Here is a 12,020-nt window from a genome sequence, read left to right as displayed (position 1 = left end):
GCACGTTCGAATTGGCAAAGTTCCGAATTTGCCGCTGTGTGGTGTACGCTTGTGCTCTCATCATTTGCCGTCATCGCGCGGGGATATTTGCGCTGGATGTCTTTCACTTCGTCTACAAAACTCTGCACGCTGCGGCATTGAAGAAGTTGTCCTTTGTTTGGGTGCACGTATGCGCTTGGACACGGATAACCTGCTTGCTCTCAACGGGTGTTCAAGTCTACGCGCGCTCGTAACTTGCTCATGAGGTAAGCCCATTTTAATCTTATTTGGTTTCCATAACGTAGTTGTTAAAATTATGTATGGTAAGCCAGTGTCGCGAACAGAAATACTGTTTCAATAGACCACTATGGAACGTCTTAGGGCAAAAACGACGCATGAATGGGGAAAGGGATCACCCTATCTTTTCAGACCGATTCCAGTGGTAGCGCAATCGACTCGATCGCAATTTTCGTGTGGTACTTCTAACCTTTTGCTCACTCGCGTTAAAAGCGTAGAATAAAACTGCGTTCAGTTGCGCACTTGTATTGACGCTTGTATTGGCTTGAGAGCATACTGTATCCGATACAAGAACTTCTGTTAGAATATGGAAATAAACGTTCGAGGCAATAGCACTGGCTCACTACCTGTGATCGTCACTTTCTTGCTTGGATGCACGTTTTAATTGTGACCAGATAAAATAATCCTGCGCTCTGGCTGCTGTGCTGTGTTTCCTTGGTGCAACTTTTTGCGGTGCAGCAAGACGTGTTGCTTCGAATGATGTCTGGGCAGTTAAGGCATTCGTGTTAGTAAGCAAGCAGTAAACGGTGTATCAGTGCGAAAAAATTTGGACATACAAGAGAAGCGAATGGTATCATCAGATACTCTATTTTACGAATAATTCAGTTGTGTTACTGAAGCGGAGAGTGAATATGCATGAAAGTCAGATTGTATTGATACTCAGCAAAAACAAGGTAAATTGTCAATATTAATTAATCCTTTTCTTTTACTGAAATGCAAGTTGCTGTTCTGCTGGAGCTGAGAAGAGGTCTACAGCCTGCAGTGGGTCCATCTCTCTCAAGTTATCACAGTATTGTAGCTCTCAAAGTGAGTGGATTTTTTTTTTTTTCTTGGCTATTGGCTACGTGAATCATGACCGTCTACTTAGCTGTGTAGGTGATCACTGTTAGTGACATTGGAGTGCTGGTGGACAAGCACTCCTTTATGATTGCAACGTATATGAAAGAGTGCAGCTGTGGCAGTATGCGAAGGTGTTAATCTATAAGCCAAATTAGGTTCTTTGAGGTAATATGTTAATATATTGATGTCATTGGATTGTGGTCTGGCAGGCAAAAATGCTAAACAAGGAGAAGTAATCTTAATTTGCACTTGGTAAGATATGCAAGCAATTGAGGCTGTTATACATGAAATGGGACATTTGTAGATGTCTTCTACAGTGCTGCAGTCCTGAATAGCTTCAGAGTTAAGTGATACCACTATAATTTCTCTGTAAAGCATGCAGCACAGTTTAGAATTGGGGGAGGCTGGTATCAACAGGGGTGTACTTACTGTGAATTTCAAGTGAGTTGTTACTGTTCGAGTGACTATAAATAATTTATGCTTTAATTCTAATCTGGTATGAGGCAGACATAGTTTAACCAATTGGTTAAACAATAGTGATGTAATATCTATGTATCAGTATTGCCCATTCATTTCTGCCATTTGGACAATCGCAGAAATGCATGGGTAATACTTGTACACATAGACATTACATCACTATTGTTTAACCAAGTGGTGCCCCTGCATGCTAAAATTTACACGCCTATTAGTATTTCAACTTTTGTTGTAACATTAAGGCACCTTTTATATTATTACAGATTACCACCATTGTGTACCATCATGGCGTGATATTTGCACTAAATGTATTTGACTAATATAAAGCCCTGCACAGTGGTGCATCATGAATTTTTTTTTATAGTTTCTGGCCTCAGAAAGCACTTCACGTTATATTCCTGTTTGCAACAAGACTATAATGCAGTTTTCTCTCCTTATATTTTGTGGCACTTCAAACTGCGGCGAGCTAAACCACTGGGCAGCAATACTGGAATCGCTACTGCGTGTGGAGCTGTCTTCAAACACGCACAAGGAATACATAATTACTTTTTTTAGCGCAAAACAACGGACACAAGAAAGACGACAGAATAAGGCGCAACTCTCAACGGACATCACTTTATTGCGTCACTCCTTGATAGACAGCACAATCTAGAAGGACATGCGCTGTGAACACCATGTGCAGGAACCACCAACATCCGATCACTGGAGCACACACACGCGACAGAATAAAAAAAAAGAAACATTGAGCATTGTAGAAGGTTAAGGAAGGCACACAAATGCACTGTGACCCTAATGACTGTATGAAGAAAGCTTCCGATAACTCTCGGGTGGTGGTATCACAGCTCTTTTTTAAAATCGTAGTATCACGAAACATTGCGAACACGAGTGATCCATACCAACAGGCACAGGTTCCCATTTGGCTCAACATTGTAAAATATGGAAGTGCAAATCCATGTTTTGTGAAACTACGATATTGAAAAAGTGCTGTGATACCACCGCCCGAGAGTTATCGGAAGCTTTCTTCATACAGTCATTGGGGTTACAGTGCATTAGTGTGCCTTCTTTAATCTTGTCCAGTGCTCAATATGGTTTTTTGGATTCCGTCGCATCAGTGCGCTTTTGTGATCAGATGTTGGCGGTTCCTGCACATGGTGCTCACTGCGCATCTTCTTCTAGATTCTGCTATCTATAAAGGAGTGACGCAATAAAGTGATGTCTGTTGAGAGTAGCGCCTTGTGCCCGAAGGGGGGGGGTCGTCTTTCTTGTGTCCATTGTTTTGCGCTAAACAAAGTATGTAGGAATTCACACCAACTAGCTCGCCAACGCATTGTGTTGAACGCAAGCAAATGCGGCTTTTCCTTGCTTGACTGAGTTGCGGGCAATTCTGAAGTACTGTCTGTCCAATAACCTTGGTGGCATGGAAGTCGCGTCCACTTCTATGCGTTGCTTTCTGTTTCATTGTGGCATCACATCTCATTATAATCATAACGTGTATGTACTTTTTCTAAGAGACCCATATTCCTATCCTTGTGTTATATTTGCTGTCGCATTATTTATGTGCAAATGACCAGTGCTCCAAGTTCCATTTTATCAGAAAGTAAACTACTTGTACCTAAACGGTTCTGTATATCAGAAAACCAAAGCCGAACTACCGATCAGTACCAAGCAGCAGCCTTAGTGCAGTGTCAAGTAGTCAGATTTTATTGATCATGCAGAGGCGCACTGCGTACCTCTTTATTACTTGCTGAACAATTAAGCTGTGTGAAAACTGAGTATTTATGTAGCTTCAACCACATGCTATGGGCTATTGCTCCTGCCCTCAGCAAATGTGGAAGATTATCACGGCATTTCTTTTTCTAACTCTTTTTCCTTATTACAGTGGGATTACTGCATGCGTAAGTACTAAACGGATCACATAGGCAATCAAAAGCCAACAATGTGTAAACTTGGAACATTGATTGTACAGTTTGATGACCCAGAATAAGTAGAAATACACCATAAATGATTGACAATTACCTTTTACTTGACACAGGGCTAGAGCATACAGTAAGCATACTGTATGCTCATACGGTGTCACATCAATTTAAATTTTAGTGTAGCTTTACAATGTATGCTTCTATTGTTGCATTCTGTCAGAGGGATGGTAATGTTTCGCGTGTCTAGCAACTAGACTGTCTATATAAAGTCGTAAAAATGTGCGAACTGTATTTTTTAATGATTTGATAGAATGTGTAGAAGAATAAAGCCATACAATCAACGCACAGTGATGTGACTTTCTCTGCAGATGTTGCAGGTTCAAAAAAGTATGGTGGAAGCTGTTGCCAAGGTTCCGACCAGAAAAGAACGCCAGTATAGAAGTGTCCACACCACTGGTCTGTACTACAGGGGATGGACAGCACATAGAGCGCCCTCGACTGAAGCCAACCTTGTCCCGGAACTTGGTGCTTCACAACTTTGCAGCAGCACTTCGTTTGCACGGGTGTGTGGCATTTCTTCCCCTAATATGCCTGCCTGATGTGCCATAAGCTACCCAAGCAGTGTTTCGAGGTGTCCAGAATTTTTCCATTGCAGTGTCCACAGTGTGGCTAACATAAGTGGCGTGCAATGGAAACACTGGTAAATGAGCAAAAACTTGGTGTATGAGAACACTATCGTATACGGGTTCAGGTTGTCATAAAAACGCTTACCAGACATGTAGAGACCTCCTAAAATGTGAAAAACCTCTAAGAAAATTTTTTCGGCAGCAATATTATCGGATCGCACGCACTAGTTATTCCACCATACGCCCTGCTTCCAGTACAAGCGACTGCATGACACCGCATTTCCATGCATCCTTCACCTGCATCCGGTGCGGTGTGCTGCATCCAGCAAAACATATTAGAAGTGGTGCACGTGTTTTCTGTCCCCTTTCTCGACGCCTACTGAACACATGGTAAACTTTCCAAAGCAGAAAAACAGAGAGAAATGGCTCTGAACACATTGCATTTTAAAGTAACTGGTACTGGGTAACGCAAGTACTATGGCATAGTAGGTTTGCACCAGGCAGCCTAGTAGGCCAAAAAAACTGCTGGTTTCTTGCAAGTGGCAAACGTATTGTGAGCATGTTGAAGTTCTTTTTTTTATTCTCATCGCTTATTTAGCTAGTGGAGACAGCTTTCACAACTGGAGAAGAAGCCTTGGAAGCATGAAACACTTCACAAAACCAGCTCAATATATCATGTGTCTGCATCACATAATTTCATGGCTGCATGACAGAACCATCTGGTTAACATGTAAGAGTGTTCATGATGTTTGCCATGCATTATCCACTTTATCTACAGGTCAACCCTATCTTGAGATTTAAGCTGATGTTGCGTTTAGAGAAATTATGGCCGAGAACCAGCTTTCGAGAATGCAGATTGAGCTCGACAGATTAAACGCCAGAACAAGTCGTTGAGGATTTCAAATCAAGAATCTTCAAAGGCCAGTTCATTTAGTGGTGTTAATATTCTGCTCAAAGTTCTTGATTGTTACGTTGATATGGTGCCCAAGCATTGCGGTAACAACTTCATTTGGAGTACATAGCAAGGGTGTACTCTGCGTAAGCTGGTGGCTTTTTTCAGTGTTTTCAAAAACTGGTTTCTTGTTCAGTTGAGATGTTCAAATTTCGCATTGTTTATTAGGTGTTGTGTCCGGTTTCCTTTTCCTGCACCTTCTTATCTAAACATCAGAATAGTGAACACAACTTGACCTTTTACTTGATTTTCTAGATTACACGCCCTCGATGCAAAACAATTTTACTTCAAAACTGCTTGTACCGTACTGAAAGAATAACATGAAGCAGCCATAGCCACCAATAACACGCAAGAGATGATTATGAAAAGTGTAATATTGTCACGTGTAGCTGGATCCCAATACTACATACAATTGATTTACAGGGAAGCTAACGGAAGGCCAAAATGGCGACGCTATATCAAACGGGCCCACGTCGTCTTCTTCCTCCTCAGTGCAGCCTCATTGTGGCGGCTGTTTCGTAGCATCACCCCCGGCAGTAGAAGCACCGTCCCGGTGCTTAATCTACACATCCGCGGTGAAAGGTGTCTGGTAAGGCTTTAGTCTCGCCACGTGAACGATGTCACTTGCAGCCGACGATGACGCTGACAGGTCGGCGGGGATGACTTCATACGTGACATTGGTCACTTGTCGCACCACGCGGTATGGGCCAGTGTAGCGCGACAGCAGCTTTTCGGAAAGGCCCATACGTCGAATGGGTGACCAGAGAAGCACCAGAGAACCCGGAGTAAAGTGCACGTCGCGATGGTGGCAATCATAGAAAGAGGCGTCTCTGATGCTCCTGTGAGGCATCGAGACGGGTGCGGGCAAGCTGGCACGCGTGGTCCACGTGTGCGATCGCGTCGCGGGCGTATTCAGTGGTTGAAGGTGTGGCCCAGGGCAACAAAGTGTCCAAGGGCAACGCGAGTTCTCGGTTCTCGGTCATATGGAGGTAGAATGGTGAATAGCTGGCGGTGTCGTGACGCGATGAATTATTCGCGAATGTCACATATGGTAAGTGAAGATCCCAGTCGTGGTGGTCAGTTGCAACGTACTTTGAAACATGTCCGCGATGGTCCGGTTGAGGCGCTCCGTGAGGCCGTTGGTCTATGGGTGGTAGGACGTGCTTAACTTGTGCTTTGTCGAGCAGGAGCGGAGGATGTCCTCGACGACTGCCGACAGAAAGCTGCGGCCACGATCAGTGAGTAATTGGCGCGGAGCACCGTGCACTAAAATGATGTCAAAGAGCAGAAAGTCAGCAACGTCAGTAGCACAACTTGTCGGAAGGGCTCTGGTGATTGCGTACCGCGTAGCATAATCAGTAGCGACGGCGACCCATTTATTTGCGGAGCCCGAGAGAGGAAACGGTCCAAGAAGGTCTGGACCAACACGGAAAAAGGGTTCCGGTGGGATGTCGATCGGCTGGAGGCATCCAGCTGGAGGTGTGGAGGGCTTCGTCCGGCGCTGACAGGGCTCACAAGCGGCAACGTAGCGCCGCACAGAGCGGGCGAGATCCGGCCAAAAGAATCGACGGCGTACACCGTCGTATGTGCGCGAGACGCCCAAGTGTCCAGCCAAGGGAGCGTCGTGAAGTTGTTGGTGGACAGTCGAACGCATGTGTGATGGAATTACAAGCAGAAGGTCAAGGCCGCATGGATCGAGATTGCGGCGGTATAATGGTCCCCTCCTTAAGGAGAAACATCCGGAGAGAGGCGTCGCCAGGCGTTGACTCCAGATAGTCGATGAGGGCTCGTAATGAAGGATCGCGGCGTTGCTCGTTGCCGATTTCAAGCAACTGGGACACAGAGAAAACGCAAGCAATGACGTCCGCATCAGCCGGTTCGTCGACGGGTTAGCGGCACAAACAATCGGCATCCTGGTGCAAGCGTCCCGTCATATATACCACGAAGGTATATTCCTGCAGGCGTAACACCCATCGAGCAAGTCGTCCCGTGGGGTCCTTGAGCGAGGATAGCCAGCAGAGGGCGTGGTGATCAGTGATGACATAGAAGGGGCGTCCGTACACGTATGGACGAAACTTCGCAACAGCCCACACAAGAGCGAGGCACTCGCGCTCTGGGATTGAATAATTGCGCTCAGCGGGGGATAGAAGTCGGCTGGCATAAGCTATAACGTGATCATGTCCACGCTGGCGTTGTGCTAACACTGCTCCTATGACGTGACCACGGCATCAGTTCGAACTTCCAATGAGGCAGACGGGTCAAAGTGGGCCAGAATTGGAGGCGTGGTAAGGAGAGCAGTGAGCTGCGAAAAAGATGCGGCATGGTCAGGTCCCCAAGAAAATGGGGCGTTTTTTTTTTAAGAGGTCGGTAAGAGGACGTGCGATGGTCGCAAAATCCTTCACAAAGCGTCGGAAATAAGACCACAGCCCTGCGGAACTACGAACGTCCTTGGTAGACTTCGGAACAGGGAAGTTCGTAACGGCGCGAATTTTGTCCGGATCAGGTCGCACGCCTCTGGCGTCCAGGAGGTGTCTAAGGACAGTGATTTGGTGGTGAGCGAAGTGACATTTTGACGAATTCAACTGGAGACCGGCGCGGCGGAACACGTCAAGAGTCGCTGAAAGACGGTCTAGATGCGTGTCAAATGTGGGCGAATAAACGATGACGTCGTCCAGATAGCACAGACAGGTGGACCACTTGAATCCCTGAAGCAGAGTGCATCATTCGTTCGAAGGTGGCGGGCGCGTTACAGAGATCGAAAGGCATCACCTTGAACTGATAAAGGCCGTCAGGGGTAATAAATGCAGTCTTCTCTCGGTCCATGTCGTCGACGGATATCTGCCAGTAGCCGGACCGTAAGTCGATAGAAGAAAAATAGGTGGCACCGGACAAGTAGTCCAGAGCGTCATCAATACGTGGCAAAGGGTAGGCGTCCCTTTTGTGATTTTGTTCAGGTGGCGATAATCTACACAAGAACGCCACGTTCCATCCTTCTTTTTGACAAGTACGACGGGAGAAGCCCAGGGACTACAGGAAGGCTCGATAATGTCCTTTGCAAGCATCTTTTTGACTTCCTGTTGGATAACAGCTCATTCGGACGCAGAAACACGATATGGACGATGGTGAATAGGGTTCGCATCGCCAGTGTTTATGCGATGGGTCAGGACGGACGTTTGACCTAAGGGTCGATTGTCAAAGTCAAAAATGTCGCGATAGCCGTCAAGAACGCAACAAAGGGTTTCAGCTTGAACAGGTGTAAGGTCAGAGGAAACCATCTTCTCAGTGTCGATGTCAGTAGCATGCGATGACGTCACGGTATGCGCTGAGCTGTGACGATCTTCCACTGTGAATGGCTCGATCTCATCATCCTGCAAAGCGCTAATTATAGCCAATGTAATCCCCTGAGGCAGAACTTGCGCGGTTAGCGCGAAATTGACAAGGAGAAGGCAGGTGCGGTTTCCAGTAATTGTCAGCACAGTGTGCGGCACGGTAACACCATGTGTAAGTATAACTGCCGCAATTGGTGCGACCACGTAATTACCGTCAGGTACAGCTGGTGAGGACAACCAGTCGATGTGCGTCACAGATTGAGGTGGTAGGCGAATAAAATCCATGCAGCTCAAACGGCTTCGAGGCGGTTCCACAGGGTCGGCAAGAAGAGGCAAGTCAAGGCGAAGTGAGCCGGCCGAACAGTCAGTGAGCGCCGAATAATTGGCAAGGAAATCCAGACCGAGAATGAGTTCGTGAGGGCAATGCTCGATGACGGTGAAGCACTCATAATGGACACATGCGCCCCGGTGTCAATCAACGCGCACGCAGGATCATTGTCGACGAGAACGTCCAAAATATTCTTGTTCGTGGGTAAGGTGAAGCGAGGATTTTGACCCAATGTCGTCTTTGCAGCTTCACCTCCAGAAGCTGCACTGTCTAGTTTTCCGGTCGGGGGTGCGGTGAGTAGGTCGGAGAAGGAGCACGGCGTGACGGGGGTGAACGAGATTGACGACGGGAGGGAGAAGGCGAGCGGGTGTAGCGGGGTCGTGTCAAAGGTTTCGTAGGGTCAGTTGATGGAGCGGCGGGCATAGAAGGGGCGAAGGAAAAGGACGCGCTAGAGGGGCGAGGGTGGTAATCAGGAGAATAGCGTATCGGAGAAGTCCAGCGGCTGCGGCAGTGGCGAGCGACATGTCCATTGCGTCGGCACTTAAAACAGATTGGCTTGTCGTCCACGGTTCGCCATTCGGAGGGGTTGCGCTGTCCGTAAGAGGAGTAAGAAGAACGCGGTGGGGACGTGCGTGGGGAAAGAGGTTCCGAGCGTATGGAACGAATGGATTGCAGGCCGACGTTGGACAACTCTTGACGGACGACGGCCTGGATCAAGGAGACTGTCACCGGAGAATGATCAGGTGACGGGAATGAAGGGACCGCCGGCTGTGCCGCTTCGACCTCACGACGAATGATGCGGGTCAAGTTGTCACATCGTGACGGCTGGTGGAAGAGGTCGTCACAGGATGACGTAGCAGCTGTGTTGGCCAGTCGCGTGATGTGCTGGGATACCCGGCGGCTTTTAGCATGCTCGAGACGGCGGCACTCCTTGAGGATCGCATCGATGCTGGTGACGTTCGTAAATACCAGTAAATTGAAGGCGTCGTCAGCAATGCCTTTGAGGACGTGATTAACCTTATCGTCCTCAGAGAGGGTCGGGTAAGCCTTGGCACAAAGGGCCAAGACGTCGAGAATGTACGACACGTAGGACTCGGTGGTCGTCTGTACACGTGTGGCAAGGGTTTTCTTCGCATTGACTTGGCGACCGAACGCACTGCGAAAAAGGTCACGGAGCTTCTCTTTGAAGAGATCCCAGGTCGAGGTCTCCTCTTCGTGAGTCTGGAACCTTGCAGGTGGGGCTCCGTCGAGGTAGAAAAGAACGTTCGCAAGCATAATAGTCGGATCCCACCTGTGACTGGTGCTGACACGTTCGTATAAGCGGAGCCAGTCGTCAACATCAGGACTGCCGACTCCGTCGAAAACACCAGGATCCCGAGGTGTTGAGACGGCGACGTAGGTCGGGGCTGCAGGCGGAGACGGTTGCGTAGATGAAGTGCCGCCAGCCGGGGCCGAAGTTGCACTGTCGGCGTTGCGACCGCTACGAAGCTCCATGACGGGTACGGGGAACGTCCACCCCCACCAAATTAATGTTGCGTGTAGCTGGAGCCCGATACTATATACAACATATTTAAGGGAAGCTAACGGAAGACCAAAATGGCGACGCTATATCAAGTGGGCCCACGTCGTCTTCGTCCTTAGTGCAGCCTCACTGTGGCGGCTGTTCCGTAGCAATTTTGTTTTTTGATCTACAGGGTGTCCTAACTATCGTGCACCAAGATTTTAAAAATATGTAAATGCGATGTAACTAGACAGAATGGGGGTAATGTTTGCCATCGCTTGCAGATACTCGGATTATTTTTTGCATTCTGCCTAATTACATAATTCTTAATTAATAAATATCTCAAATAATTAAATGAAAAGTGTCAATGAAAAGTTGTAGAGCAATATGAAAGCCTCGCGATACACTTTTATGTTACACATTGTGTGCTACATAAAAGTGTTTTTCCAATGAATAAGCCTGTGAATACACGTAAAGTGTCTTGAGTAGCCAGTCGCGTGGCAATTTTGTGGTGCAAAGCCACGAATACAACTTAAATGGGTTCTTTTAAGAAAAAGACTTAGCTCAGGTAATTATCCTTCTTTATGCAGCCTGTGGAGACAAGGTTTCTTAGACATGGCCATGGCCCTCAAGGAAGATGCCCAGGCCACAGGCAATTCCTTCAGTGACCGTGAAAAGGTCCCCTGGGTCCCAAGCCTAATTGGCAACCCCACCTTTCTTCTGCAGATTTTCTGTCTACTTAGCTAACCAGGTGGGTCAAAGATGGCAAAGGGAAAAAAGAATCAACAGCTTCAAACATAGAACTTGCTCAAGCTGAAAGCATTTTTGGTGTGAAATTTTTCCCTTATCATTTATCAAAAAACGTGTACTAAGTATATGATATGGTCTTGATACGGACACCTCTTTCCCAAAGAATTAGCAGTAAAAGAAGCAGCTTATGAAGGCTTGAATATTAGCTAGGATGATGTGGCATAGATATGATAATAATTATGAATGTTTCTGGTGAAGGTAGTGGTAGTAGAGTGAATAATCAGAGTTTATACATAGATTAAAATACATTTCGTTCCAATGCCAAAATTTTAAATCATCCCAAATAATTCTTGCGTTTGGTAGTCTATGCACATTGAGCGACAGTGCTTCTTGCTGACATCATTCTTATGCTGCATAATTCACCTGTTTAACTTCCCTATCTCCCGTTCAAGCAACTTTACATTCATCATAAGAAACCTTGTAGATGAGTTCCAGAAACTTGCTGATGAGATTAGAGGGCGGCGTGCACCCCAGGCTTAGATATGCATCCAGGATCCTCATATCTTGCAAATGTTAGAAATACTCCTGCTAATTAAGTTCTTGGTGTCATACAAAGTTATTTGCGAATACGAATTTGCCTAAATTGGGAAAACAGTCAATCTAAAACATGTCAAGCGATATCGCTGACAATGCACACACATTCCAACTGCACTAAATACAAATAAATATAGCACCAAATGCAAGAATTATTGGCATGATGCCATTCTTTCAGTGGAATAAAATCTGTCCTGCGTTGTAAATCAATAATCCAGACTACTAAATACCTCATGAGGGTTCTGACGTGAAATATACATGTATTTATTCCTCATTTTTTTTTTACTTTAAGACCCGATAATGCTTAAACAGCAGTGAAAGAACTGAGATCACAGTACTTAATACTTTATATTGCTCCAGAAATCCATTTCTCTGCCCATCGCAGCTTTCGACACTAACAATTTTTCACAGAAAATGTGAGACAGAAGGCACAT

The 12,020-nt window shown here is 46.4% G+C and overlaps 1 long non-coding RNA gene across 1 annotated transcript; it reads left to right on the top strand.

Annotated features, from left to right (window-relative positions):
- The first annotated feature begins 573 nt into the window (after positions 1-573).
- Positions 574-10,954, top strand: LOC129387093 (uncharacterized). Its single transcript, XR_011892673.1, has 3 exons — positions 574-1,083; positions 3,884-4,069; positions 10,833-10,954. It is a non-coding gene; the product is annotated as an uncharacterized lncRNA (long non-coding RNA).
- Positions 10,955-12,020: the final 1,066 nt, after the last annotated feature.

This window comes from Dermacentor andersoni, chromosome 2 (genome assembly GCF_023375885.2).
Source record: "Dermacentor andersoni chromosome 2, qqDerAnde1_hic_scaffold, whole genome shotgun sequence".
In the NCBI taxonomy this organism is placed as follows: domain Eukaryota; kingdom Metazoa; phylum Arthropoda; class Arachnida; order Ixodida; family Ixodidae; genus Dermacentor; species Dermacentor andersoni.
This window is presented reverse-complemented; position numbering and strand designations above follow the sequence as displayed.